This window comes from Saccopteryx bilineata, chromosome 5 (assembly GCF_036850765.1).
Source record: "Saccopteryx bilineata isolate mSacBil1 chromosome 5, mSacBil1_pri_phased_curated, whole genome shotgun sequence".
Classification (NCBI taxonomy): domain Eukaryota; kingdom Metazoa; phylum Chordata; class Mammalia; order Chiroptera; family Emballonuridae; genus Saccopteryx; species Saccopteryx bilineata.
In genome coordinates, this window is record NC_089494.1 from 200,806,839 (window position 1) to 200,820,128 (window position 13,290).

A 13,290-nucleotide genomic window follows, 5' to 3' on the forward strand; every position below is an offset into this window, starting at 1 on the left:
TTTATCAAATAAGCATTGGATACTGTTAGGTACTAACAGTGCCAGCCAGTGGTTGGGGGACTGAGGGTATGGGCCCCAAAGGGAGGGTTGGGGCAGGCATCTAGACACCTAAGGATTACAGAAGGGTGATTTCCCCCCAAATCTTTATCTATTAGCAGGCGCTTTTCTAAAAAAAGTAAAGAAAAACTTTCCCTCATCAACTGGAAATGAATTATAGTTCTTTCTAAAAAAGACAGGGTGATGCTTCCATCTTTTCTCTCCACCAGTTTTCTAAGTAAGAAGTTGATAGAATTCAGCTATACTCAGGGTTGTGTATACCTTTGCCATTGTGGGTCCCTTCTACCATAAAAAAAATTAGAAATTATACTTTACCGCTGTGTTGGTATGTATAAGACAAATATAATGTAGGCTGGATTTATTTGTATATATAGTTGTATTTATCATTATGTTCATTTGTTTCTTATGAAGAAAACACACTGTGGGCTTTTGGTGCTGTGTCTACTGTGCCTAATGGAGAAGGGAGCCCAGTTGCGCCCTGGATCAGGAGCCCAGCGGGTAGTAAAGGAACAGGTTCATTCCTAATGCATATGTGTGTAATGGGTGAGCGGGGTGACTGTTTAAAGGAAAGGGAAGTTTAGGCCCTGGCCGGTTGGCTCAGCGGTAGAGCGTCGGCCTGGTGTGCGGGAGACCCTGGTTCGATTCCTGGCCAGGGCACATAGGAGAAGCGCCTATTTGCTTCTCCACCCCCACCCCCTCCTTCCTCTCTGTCTCTCTCTTCCCCTCCCGCAGCCAAGGCTCCATTGGAGCAAAGATGGCCCGGGCGCTGGGGATGGCTCCTTGGCCTCTGCCCCAGGCGCTAGAGTGGCTCTGGTTGTGGCAGAGTGACGCCCCGGAGGGGCAGAGCGTCGCCCCCTGGTGGGCGTGCCGGGTGGATCCCGGTCGGGCGCATGCGGGAGTCTGACTGTCTCTCCCCGTTTCCAGCTTCAGAAAAAAAAAGAAAAAAAAGGAAAAAAAAAAAAAGAAAGGGAAGTTTAGTTCCAGTAGAAAGTTACCATGTTGGAAAGGGAGGTGGCCTGGTGTTGCCAGATGTTTTCATTTTTCAGAAATAGAAATTTTAAAGTTTGAAATTCTCTCATTTTAATTGTCGGCTCATTTTAAAAAACAACACAAACAAACCTGTGGTCTGATTACAGCCTGAGGGCTTCAGCGTGAGAGGTGGGAGGCCAGGAGGCTCCACGGGAAGACTGCTGACTGTTCTCATGCTCAGGACCTTGCAGAAAACCAGGCCCGCCAAAGGTGCTCATATATAATCGCAGAGGAAAGAAGGAATGAATGATGACATTTTTAAAGGAAACTTACTAAAATTAGGTTGGATTTTATGCATCAAAGCCAGTGAAGATGAGGAAACTAATCCTGGATTGTGCTGCCAAGACAAAAACAAACAAAAACGCTGCTTTGGGTTTTTCACAGCAATTGAGATTTGGAAGGAGTGAAAACGTGACGGAAACCCTTGAAAACAGAGTTTGTGAACTAGGTCAGGCCGCCTCAGTGATGCTCTCACGAATCAGACTCGAAAGGGCTTTCATGGTGTCAAGATAGAATGCAGTTATTATTAGAGTTTTGACATTTTTTTCTATTTGACGCAGAAACGTTAATGTGGTAAAAAAAAAAAATCTACTTTGCAAGACTGTTTTTTGTCATTTTTTTCCTTATGGGGAGCCAAGTACTCCTCACTGGCAGCGTTTTGCATCTTTATCTTGGCCTGTGGTTGCTAGACGGCAGAAGTGTGGTCCCGATGCCCTGCGTTCACGCGGAGCCTGGGGAGGCCCTTCTCTGGTCAGGAGAGAGGGTAAGGCGGAGGAGGGGATTCTTCGGGAGAGAGGGTGAGGCGGAGGAGGGGATTCTTCGGGAGAGAGGGTGAGGCGGAGGAGGGGATTCTTCGGGAGAGAGGGTGAGGCGGAGGAGGGGATTCTTCGGGAGAAGTGGGGACAGCGAGAAAGCAGTGCCTCCTAGAGGCTTTCTCTCGAATTATCACTATAATTTCTAACTCTTGTCCCAGATGTAGAACAACAATGGCGCAGTGAGCTTTCCTCGTCAGGACTTTTCCTGAAGATGCGCCTTCAGGGCTCGGCGCTCGGTCCCCTAGAACCTGAGCCAGCCTTCCTGCTTCCAGGCTGGTGAAGTGTCTGCCAAGTCCCGCCTAGCCCTCTGGGGCCTGGGCTTCAACCACTGGTGGTCTTAGTTCCATTAGAGAAGGTGCTTGCTAGAAAAGAGAGAGAGAGAGAGAGAAAGAAATGATGACATGACCCATAATTACCCAGGTATTTCAGATGTTGAGGCCGGAAAATTATTATTTTTTCTCATTTCCCCCAGACTGACCAATTTGGGTGCTGTTTTTAATCTTAGTCTTCCTTCAGAGGGACCAATATTTTTTGATATTACAGTTTTCCATTTATGATCAGAGACATGAATGAGCATGCACATAGCTATAGCAGTATAAAATATGTATACACACATCTTTCTCTTACACACACACATGCATGTACACACGCACACTTATTGCCCAAGAGAAAAATCAAAACTGAATAATTAATGAAAAAGCCAATTTATTTTACCCATAGTGTAATAAGTTATTCTCATTGTACGTAATTATGTCTAATTCTAATTTCGATCATTGTGTTTTGCTAATTGTGTTTGAGGGAGAGAAGGGATGGGTGGCAGAAGTTATCCTGAATCACGGACTCTGAGTCTGTTTGCACTGTTTCCCGAATTCACTTCAGAGAGCCGGGGAGGGCCGGGGGTCAAGGGAAGAAGCAGTCGTTGTTGAAACCTGGAGCATCTTTTCTCCGATGGCCCTGCTTCCTGGTCACTCAGCCTCAGCCTGGCAGTGGTTACCTATTGATAATAAAAAAAACAACAACACATTTTCATTTGTCTCACAACAACTGTTTGAGATAGTCTTCTGTTTGTTTCACAGATAAGAGTAGTGAGACAAAGAGTAAAATGGTGCCCCTCCCCACCAGCTGGGAAATGGCAGGTAGGTAATTCACAGGTACCCTGTGAACTCCTTCCTTGTCTGGTAAGGAGCCTGCATTTTCTATGAGTTGTTACAGCAAGCTCTGATTCCCACGCCTAATGAATGATTTTCCCCCTCCCACAAAAGAAGTGTTGTATTACTTGAGGGAGGAGGAGAGGCTTTGGAGAACAAAGTAAGAAATCCTAGAGGGAATAGTAAGCTGTGGTGGAAAGACCCTAGTCTAGTTTACACTCCTGAACAGCTATCTGTCCAGGATTAGCTTTGGTTCCTGCTGAGCAAATACTGACATGTAATAATATAACTGATTTTATTTTGCTTTTTGCAGTTTTAGTAAGTAAAATATTAAATGATTGGCAGCTCCGATACAGAACATATAATACTTGTTACATGTGTGGCTACTCTAACCAGATGCCAGAACAGTGTGAGTCTACAGCATTTTCTTCAGAAATAAGAAAACAGTTCTTCCCCTTCCTGCCCCCAAACCATTCAGTTTGGTCAACTTGTTCTACATACAGTTCTTCGGGAGAAAGGCTGTCAACACCATTCTATGATGACTAGGAGCTCTTAAGGTTCTGTTGAGCAAATTCTATTCTTGTCAAGGGACCTTTATCAGCAGGGTGTGAAGGTGGCACTCCAACCCACAGATGATCTTCAGCCTCAGCCGTGGCTCTTTAGATAAGTTTCTTGTGGTCATATATTATGGAATTGTTCTTGTGATGCTTTGAAGGCAGTCTTTGTCTCATCTTCTAAATTTTAAAGTCTACGTGAAATAAACTATTTCACACTGTACCTGAAGAAAGCAGGAAAGGATAGCAAAAAGAGCGAGCACAGGGCTGCAGGTAGGGAGATGGGACCTCTATCCCGGGCTCTGTCGCTAACGGTCCTTTGCCTGCATCACAAACCAAGAGCAGAAATTAGGTTTCCTCGGTCCTAATGAACCTCACTGCCTTGCAACTCCGAGTGTGGTCCGTGGGACAACGGCGGTGTCATTACCTTGGAAATACAGAATCTCTGGTTCTGCTCAGACCTGTCAGATTGGTGTCTGCAGTCTCCCAGGACCTGGTGTTTTGTGAGGACAGCTGTTTGAGAGAGACTGTCCTTGTCCATCACTCCCATAGTGAGCTGTGTTACTGAATCACTTGGGACCTCAGAGTTGTGAACTCCTGCCTTGTCAGTATAAGGTTCTACATAGAATATGTGTATAGATTTCAGAGCTCCTCTGAATTTTGATGCAGCCAGCCCAGCACCAGAAGCAGCCCACCGGTGTGAACAAGGTGGGGCGTGTGGCTGCAGAGGCTCATGGAGAATAGCCAGCAAAACTTCCTCAGTTGCTGTCTACTGAATCTGCTTTCCACAACGCTTCAGGTCTGTCATTCTAAATCTGATGATATGAAATTTCTTGGTAGTACCTTATTGTCTTCAAGATCAACTCTGTCATATCTTAGTCTTATATAAGTCTATCCTGGTAGGGTCCCTGCCTGTTTTTCTCTTGTCTATTACCCTACATCCCCTCCCAGGAGCCAGACCAAATCGCCTGCCACTGCTTGGACACACAAGGCCTTCACACCCCCATGCCTTTGCTTACTCCGTTCCTCCTGTCTGGAATGCTGTCCCTCCATGAGCTCATCCTTCAGGGACTCCTGTAGCACCTGTCTCTCCTTCCTTGTTCTCATCACCCGCATAAGGATTTGTTTAATATGTTCCGGAAGTTTTCCCACAAGCAAAGTGACCACATCTGTCCTGTGTAGTCCAGGATAGGAGCTACACAGGATCAGGAATTAGGGAAGAAGGACAGACACCTGAGTGGATTTAAAAGAATGGAAAGTGAGGAATTATATTTTGAGATTAAGAGAAAATCTGTTCACCAAGGTTTGTTTGTGTTTTTTTACTAAGTTTTGCCATTAAGGGGAGTGGGGAAATGAAATAGGATCTAGATGAGGAAGTAGGGTCGAGAAAGGTTTTCTAACTTTGTTTTTAAACATGAGAGAAACAGGCCCTGGCCGGTGGCTCAGTGGTAGAGCGTCGGCCTGGCGTGCGGGGGACCCGGGTTCGATTCCCGGCCAGGGCACATAGGGGAAGCGCCCATTTGCTTCTCCACCCCCCTCTCCTTCCTCTCTGTCTCTCTCTTCCCCTCCCGCAGCCAAGGCTCCATTGGAGCAAAGATGGCCCGGGCGCTGGGGGTGGCTCCTTGGCCTCTGCCCCAGGCGCTAGAGTGGCTCTGGTCGCAACAGAGCGATGCCCCGGAGGGGCAGAGCATCGCCCCCTGGTGGGCAGAGCGTCGCCCTTGGTGGGCATGCCGGGTGGATCCCGGTCGGGCGCATGCGGGAGTCTGTCTGACTGTCTCTCTCCGTTTCCAGCTTCAGAAAAATACAAAAAAAAAAAAAAAAACATGAGAGAAACAACGTTGCTGTTGTAGGCCATGGGAATGACATGGGGGGGGGGGGTTCCAGTGATGCAGAGAGGAGAGCAGAGTGGCGGAGCAGCTGAGTAGAGTGGAGTGGATGAGGAGCCCAAGGAAGGGCCAGCCCCAACGGTGGCGGGAGCTGTCGTAATGGAGAAACTAGGGCTCAGGTGCCAGGTGGTGGGGGGAGGTGGTGGACCCCAGGAGGTCCTGCTCTCTCAGTGAGATCCGGAGCAGACTTATCAGATGAGGGGAAAGGAGGTGTCAGAGACGAGGTGATTGGAGCAGCTATGAAATAGATGTCTTAAGAGAGAGGGAGCGCTTATGGACCAGGGAAATGTAATATGATTGCTGGATAATATTAAAGCGCTAATAAGGTTAGAGGTCGTGAAGTTTACAGTGAGACCAGTCAGCGTGGCAGTGTATTTTTCTCTAGCTTCTTTTGTCACACTGGTACCAGCAGAGAATACATGGAAAGACAGACATGGTCCCTGCCTTCCTGGACGTTATGTTTTAGAAGGGAAGATGGCGTTGGATCAATACGTCCTTATTTAAATACAATGTGATGATTGCCACATTGGGAAAACAGAGGGCCAGCGAGCATCTTAACAGGGGTGCCTGGCCTGGCCTGGGTGTCTGGAACAAGTCCTATATATACGGACTGAGATCCAGGAAAAGGCCCAAATTCTTGCCTCTTTTCTTTGAATTACAGATAGCGTGGTGCAATAGCAGAGTAGTAACAAGTCAGGTATAATTTTGTGTTTCTTAGTGATTGATATGACTTTCATCCTAATTGTCAGTTAAGCCATAAACCACCCAGGAAAAACAGCATTTACCTAGGACTTTAGAGCAATCTAAGTGGACTTAACTGAAGGCGGGAAGGATGCCTGAGGAAGATAGGCAGTAAGTGTAAAATGCATGAGATGTATCTTCTCTCTTGTTCCTTTGCTGTGTCTTCCTAGAGAATGTGTGCACTTGCTTCAAGATTCAAGCCTTAGGAGAACATACCTTCCTGCAGCCCTCGGGCAGCACAATAGGAGGTGGTTTCGTGGAAGGCGCAGCAGGGCTGCTGATTATTGTCAATGTAGTAGAATTGAGGCCTTTCTAGTAAAGAGGAGCCCTGTGCTTCTCAGCCTGCAGTCCCCAAGTTCCTGGGAAAATGTTCTGTTTTCCAGAGAATTGTTAAAATAGTACCGAAGAGGAAGTTGCCTCAGAATCTCAAACTTTGTAAACCCAAACTGTTTAATTTAAGGGAAGCTGTAAGGTCTAGCTGAAATTCTTTGAAATGCTATTTCATGAGATGAGTGGCCATAGAGGGACTTGCCCTGTCACTGGCAGCCCCCAGTCAGGTCCTTTTGGAAGTGGCTGGTCACTAAACACTCTGGGACCCTGGGCCAGCAGCAGCAGCATCACCTGTGAACTTGTTAAAATCAAAATTCCCGGGTATTTCCTCAGACCTACTGAATGGGATGCTCTGGGTTGGGGGGCACCATCTGCATTTAGATGAGATGCCCTGGTGATGCGTGTGGCCCGTTAAGAACTGGTGATGTGCCTGACCAGGTAGTAGATAGAGAGTCAGACTGGGATGCTGAGGACCCAGGTTCGAGACCCCGAGGTAGCCAGCTTGAGTGCGGGCTCATCTGGTTTGAGCAAAAGCTCACCAGCTTGGACCCAAGGTCACTGGCTCGAGCAAGGGGTTACTCGGTCTGCTGAATGCCCGCGGTCAAGGCCAGGCACATATGAGAAAGCAGTCGATGAACAACTAAGGTGTCGCAACAAAAAACTAATGATTGATGCTTCTCATCTCTCCGTTCCTGTCTGTCCCTGTCTATTTCTCTCTCTGACTCTCTCTCTCTGTCTCTGTAAAAAATAAAAAAAATAAAAAAAAAAGAACTGTGATGTACAATGCTGTCCATTCTTCATCCTACTCCCTTGTTCTCAGCTTGTTCATTAAGTAATTTCAGAGACAAGTTACTCCTGCAGCTCCCCACGGAACCAGAAAGGCGCGAGGAAGCGAGGACAGGTGCAGTCACACTAGAAGAATGAGCAGGGAAGCTTTCAAGGAGAACTTTTTTAAGAAACTAGGGCAGGGTTCTCTGCCTCGGCACCATTGACAGTTTGGTTATGATAATTCTGTTATCATAACTGCCCTACAATCTGGGCGTTGTAGGGTGCTTGGCAACGTCCTTAGCCTTTACCCACTAGATGCCAGTAGCACCCTCAGGCTTTGGATTGTGGACTAAAAATATCTGAAGACTTTGCTAAACATCCTGGGTGGGGAGAAGAGGCAAAATTGCTCATTCCTTGGAGAGCCATGGACTTACCAGAGTGATGCAAATAGGAGTGTCTTCAGAGGGGTTATCAGGGGAGGGATACTTTACAGTGGCAGTGGGGTGACATTCATAACGGGGGACAAGAACACATGCCAGCCTGACCAGGTGGTGGCGCAGTGGATAGAGCGTCGGACTGGGATGCGGAAGGACCCAGGTTCGAGACCCCGAGGTCGCCAGCTTGAGCGCGGGCTCATCTGGCTTGAGCAAAGAGCTCACCAGCTTGGACCCAAGGTCGCTGGCTCTAGCAGGGGGTTACTCGGTCTGCTGAAGGCCCACGGTCAAGGCACATGTGAGAAAGCAATCAATGAACAACTAAGAAGTCGCAACACTCAACGAGAAACTGATGATTGATGCTTCTCATCTCTCTCCGTTCCTGTCTGTCTGTCCCTGTCTATCTCTGCCTCTGTAAAAAAAAAAAAAAAAAAAAAAAAAAAAAAAACAAAAACACATGCCAGTGCTCACCGCTCACCACGCGATGGCTTATGTTTTGCAAACCTCTTTTAAGGTTTCGACATTAAGTCACTCTGAGAAGTGATATGCCAGGAGTTCAATCCCAGGTCCATTGAAACCTTGATGTTGTGCTGCCAATCATATACAAGCATGGACATAGGGAACTCTACCTGTATCTCTCCATCTGTGGGTCCCTTGGCCTGTCCCTATCTATCGTCCAAACCTGGGAAGGACTGGAGAGGGCCAGAGCCTAAATGTGACTTTCCAAAACACTTGAGCTGGCACAAAAAGAAAGGTCTCCGAGCAAGGTGTCTTCTATTGCAGCACCCCCACCCCAGCCTCGCCCTTATGCCTGGGAGCCTTCATCCTCTGCCTGCTCCCCCCACTTCTGTCCTTCCCTTGGTGGAATATAGTCTGTGTGCTTCTCCTGGCCTCTGCAGGGTTTAACAGCCTGAGCTCCACTGCGCGCCTGCCGGGTTCCCCGATATCAAAGGCTCCACTGTCCAGGCCCTGCAGGGCAGCTCGCAATATCAAAGGCAGCTGCTGAGAAGGAAGTGTGAACAGAACCCAGACTAGACGTGACAGTGAAAGTTGGTCCTCTGATTCTGAGCCCCACAAGTCCCAGGGGCTCCGCAGGGGTCGGCGTCTGGGTGGTGTGGAGAGAGTGCGGTGCTCTCTGGATCTCAGTTTCTCCATTTGTGTATTAAGGGCAGAGGACCAGGTGGTCTCTAAAAGAGGGTGAACTTTGTAGGGCAGCAGTTTCTCGGGCCTGGTTGTGCATCAGAGTCACTCGTGGAGGGAGTTGCCTGCTTTCCCAGGCCTTATCTCGGAGTCAGTCTGCTCTGTGGGCCTCAGCCTCTGTTTAAGATCCCTGGTGATTTCCAGGTGGTCAGCCAAGGCTGAAAACCGTTGCACCGGGAAAGGGTCCTGGACCAGACTGATGTGGTGTTTAGGCCTCAGCTCTGTCATCATGAGATCCTAAGGCTCAGGGCCTCAGATTTGCACATCTGTACAATGGGGATTATGATATCTACCTCAGGGGAGCAAAACAATAAAATTGGTACATTCGTAAAGGTAAAGTGCCAGTCCGTGCAGGCATTCAGCAAGAGGAGGCTCCCTCCTCCCTCCCTTCTGACACTGTTAAGCAGTGCTGTGCATTCTGTTCTCTAAAGAGGAGTTTTACTGTGCATTGGGTTAAGAACTTAAGGAAACCAACTTCCTTTTGCACTCTGTTCATGACTATTGATCTTTTCATCTTATCACTCTTGTAATAAGGGTTGTAATGATCTTATTATGTATGGAAAGTTTTTGAAGGTGCACAAAAGGTTGTTTGAGAAAGTATCAGAAGGAGGGATTGATTTGGGGTGGGGACTGTTTTCCCTCCTCTGCTCTCTCTGCATTTTCTAAATCCGTCCATGCTGAAAGGCCTTTCCCAGCTTCCCTGGCTCTCAGAATAGGTGCCGTGTGGCTCCCAAGACCTGCTTAACCGGCCCTACAGGTCAGCCCCTTAAACCTTTTCTTGACCTTATGCCTCACTCTGGGCTTCAAACACAGGATTTTTTTTTTAATTGTGAAATATACATAGCATAAAATTTATAAATTGTGAAATATACATAGCATAAAATGCATAAAATTTATTTTAACCGTTTTGAGTATGCAATTTAGTGACATCAAGTACATTCAGAGCGTTGTGCTAATATCACCACTGTTCATCTCCAGACTTTATCATCCCAAACAGAAACTCTGTCCCCTTGCGCAACGCCCCATTTCTCCCTCCTCTCCTCTCCTGGTAACTTCTACTCTCTGTCCTATGAATTTGCTTCTTCTAGGGACCACATGTAAGTGGTCTTAGACAAAATTTGTCTTTTGTTCTGGTTGATTTCACTGAGCATAATCTTTTCGAGGTTCATCCATGTTCTGCAGCATGTATCAGAATTCCATTCCACTTGCTGTTCACATACTATTCCATCTGGACAGACCACATTCATTCATTCGTTGGTGGACAATTAGGTTGTTTTCAGCCTTTTGCTGCAGTGAATAATGCTGCTGTGAACATAGGTGAACAAACGTTTGTTTGAGTCCCTGCTTTCAATTCCTTAGGGTTGTTGGGAAGGAAACATTTTCCTTCTAGGTTCTTTGAATGGTCTAATAATTCAAGTTAATGTAAGATAAATTAACAGGAGAAGAAAGATTAAGAATATGAAGGCTTGCAGGCAGTTGGGGTTTGTTGGGCAGATAAAATGTATTCTCACTTAGTTAAAAATGGCGCTGCCCATGTGAGGCCGTCGCCCAGGTGATATTAATGCGTGTTGAGAATCCTTGTGGCCTGGGGCTTGGTTTTGGGATTAAGCCTTTCCCACCCATTTTTGATGTGGGGTGGTACAATCCTATCATGCCTCAGAAAGTGACTTTGTATTAGAGACTTCGCTATTTTGTATATTGGATTAAAGGTTTGGATTTCTACACTATAAAATAGGGGCAGAATAGGAGCTTGCGCTCTTAGTTCCTGAGATTATCATTACAGAAGAGAGCAGAGCAGAGAGCAGAAGGAGGCCATGTGGAGAAGGCCAGGAAAGCAGCCAAGATGGCGGAGTGCTGAGTGAGAAGAGAGTTGGTGCAGAGTTTGTACAGGGAGAAGGAAGGAGATGGGGAACAGAGGTGAATAAGGCTGGTGAGCTAGAAACCTTTGATTCTAGGAAACTCGGATAAGTCAGTAGCTTTGTGAGCACTGAATGTGAGTGGGTTTTGGAGCCCAGTGTGTGTTTTTACTTGCCCGCCGGGTGCAAGCTAGGATTAAAAACTATGGCCCACCAGTTTGTGGCTCCGTTGTTTCTTTACCAACCGTCCGAATCCAATACGAACCTGCATAGGCCAGAAGGCTGCTGTGATAGTGGCCCTGGCCGTGGCTCCTGGCTTTACAGGGTTTCTATGCCATTCTGAACAAAGGAGAAGGGGGTAGGAGTCTGGGACTTTAAAGGGGAAAAATGGCAGTTCACGTGGAGATGGAAAATTGAATAGTTGCCGTCCCAGGCAGAGACAGCGGGACACAGAGTGGACTTGGGTCTCCGAGCCCTGCCTGGCTCCTTCACCTGCCTCGCCCTGCTCCTTGTGGATGTCTGTGGTGGCAGTGCTCTTCCTTTACCTGTATGTTGTTTTAGGCAGTTTAGGGGAGATAGAACTCTTTTCCTAAGCCTTTTGGGCCTCAACTGTCTTCAGCTGAAAGTCATCTGCCTGCCAGGGTGGCACATTCTGGGGATCCTCCTTCTGAACCCCAACAGGGTCTCTACCTAGGAGTGGAATTGATGGATCAAATGGTAATTTTGTGTCTAACTTTCTGAGTCACCTCCAAACTTTTCCAGGGTGACTGCATCCTTCTACATTCCCATTAGCGGTGCACACGGGTTCCGGTTTCTCCACGTCCTCACCAACACCTCTTATTTTCTGCTTGTTTTGTAGTGTTACAGTAGCTGTCTCGGTGGGTGTGAGGGGGTCAGATTCGGGCTTTTATTAGATCCTTTTCTCCAGCCTAGGGCTTTGTACCTGTTCCTTGTACCTGAATCTTGCCTCTTCCTCATCCTTTAGGGGTTAGCTTAATTCTCACTTCCTCTGCAGAGTTTTGTCTTGTTTCTGAAAATGAAATGATCTCCTTTTTAATCCTGTATTATTCTGATCATTTCCTCCTCAGCTCTTGCCATACTTTGCATTTGTATAGTAAGTCATTTGCTTTTCAAACTTCTGTTTGTTAGAAGCAGGTTACTCAGGGGAGGAGACTGCCCAAGACCACGAGTACTATGAGGTGGGGCGTTCGGGGCTGTCTTGGAGGCTGTGTACCAAAGCTGTGCTGCACCCCCCCCCCCCCCCGGAGTTCTGTAGGCTACTCAGTGTCTTTATAGAACATCTGTTTTTGGCTTGAGCTAACCAGAATCAGTGACTCTTGTTTGCATTCAGACCAGTACACAGATGTTCATTAACTTACAATGGGGTCAGGACCTGATAAATCCTTCCTAAATTGAAGGTATCATTAGTCAAAAATGCATTTAATATACCACCTAACTTACTGAACATCATAGCTTAGCCTAGCTTACCTTTATTGTGCTTAGAACACTTACATTAACCTACAGTTGGGCAAATATCCTTGAATTTCATATCAAGAGTAATTGCCTTTCTCTTCTTTTCACTAGAAATAAGAGACACAGACAGGCATTTTGTAGACTTGATGGGATACAAAACCAAATACCCCAAAACCGCTGGCAATCCAGTATGCTGAAGAGTGTCAGTGGTTTACCCCCGTGGCTGCGGGCCTGACTGGGAGCTGGGGCTCACTGCAGCCGCCCAGCCTCGTGAGGGAGCACTACCGCATGTGGCTAGTCCTGGAAAAGATCAAAACTCAAAATTCTAAGTACGGTTTCTACTGAATGCATACCTCTTTTTCACCATTATAAAGTCTGAAAATTGTTAAGTTGAACCATCACCAGTCAGGGATCATCTATCTGTACTTGCCCACTGAATCTGGGTGTTTTTTTTAAATCTAGCTACTTTATCTGAAAATCATTAACACTGCTAATTACTCCTTTTTCTTTTTTCCAAGTTGTCAATTCTGTGTCTGAATACTTTACTACCTCAGTGCCAGCTAGCCAGCATCCATCGAAAAGTTAATCTCAGTAAAGTTCAGAAGTTAATCTCAATAAAGATCATAGAAGAGAGTTTAGGAACCTCTCAGATTAGTTTTGTCAAAATTGGAAAACGGACTTCTGTTAATAGAACAGCCCATAAATTCTTATATCTAACCGAAGTTTCTTGCAGTTTATTCTCATTTGGGCTCTGACCAGAAGGTCACTTTCTTTCTTAGAGGTTCTGCAGAATTTTAGTATCAGAAATCCAGTGCCCACTGGCTTAAACAAGGAAATGGAACTGGTTGTTAGGAGAACTTCTGGGAACGCTCACAGCGTCCAAAGAACTGTAGTGCTCCATCCAGGGCCTGCAACCAGGGACTCCATCGAGGCGGTTCTCTCTGAAGCTCTTGGCATCTCCCTCACGTTTGTGCCTCTTTTTCTTGGCCTCATTCTTCA

The 13,290-nt window shown here is 46.7% G+C and overlaps 1 protein-coding gene across 1 annotated transcript in view; it reads left to right on the forward strand.

Moving 5' to 3' along the window:
- The window catches only part of SCD5 (stearoyl-CoA desaturase 5), a 189,291-nt gene that overhangs the window by 94,108 nt on the left and 81,893 nt on the right, over nt 1-13,290 (forward strand). The gene's annotated exons all lie outside the window — the stretch shown is intronic.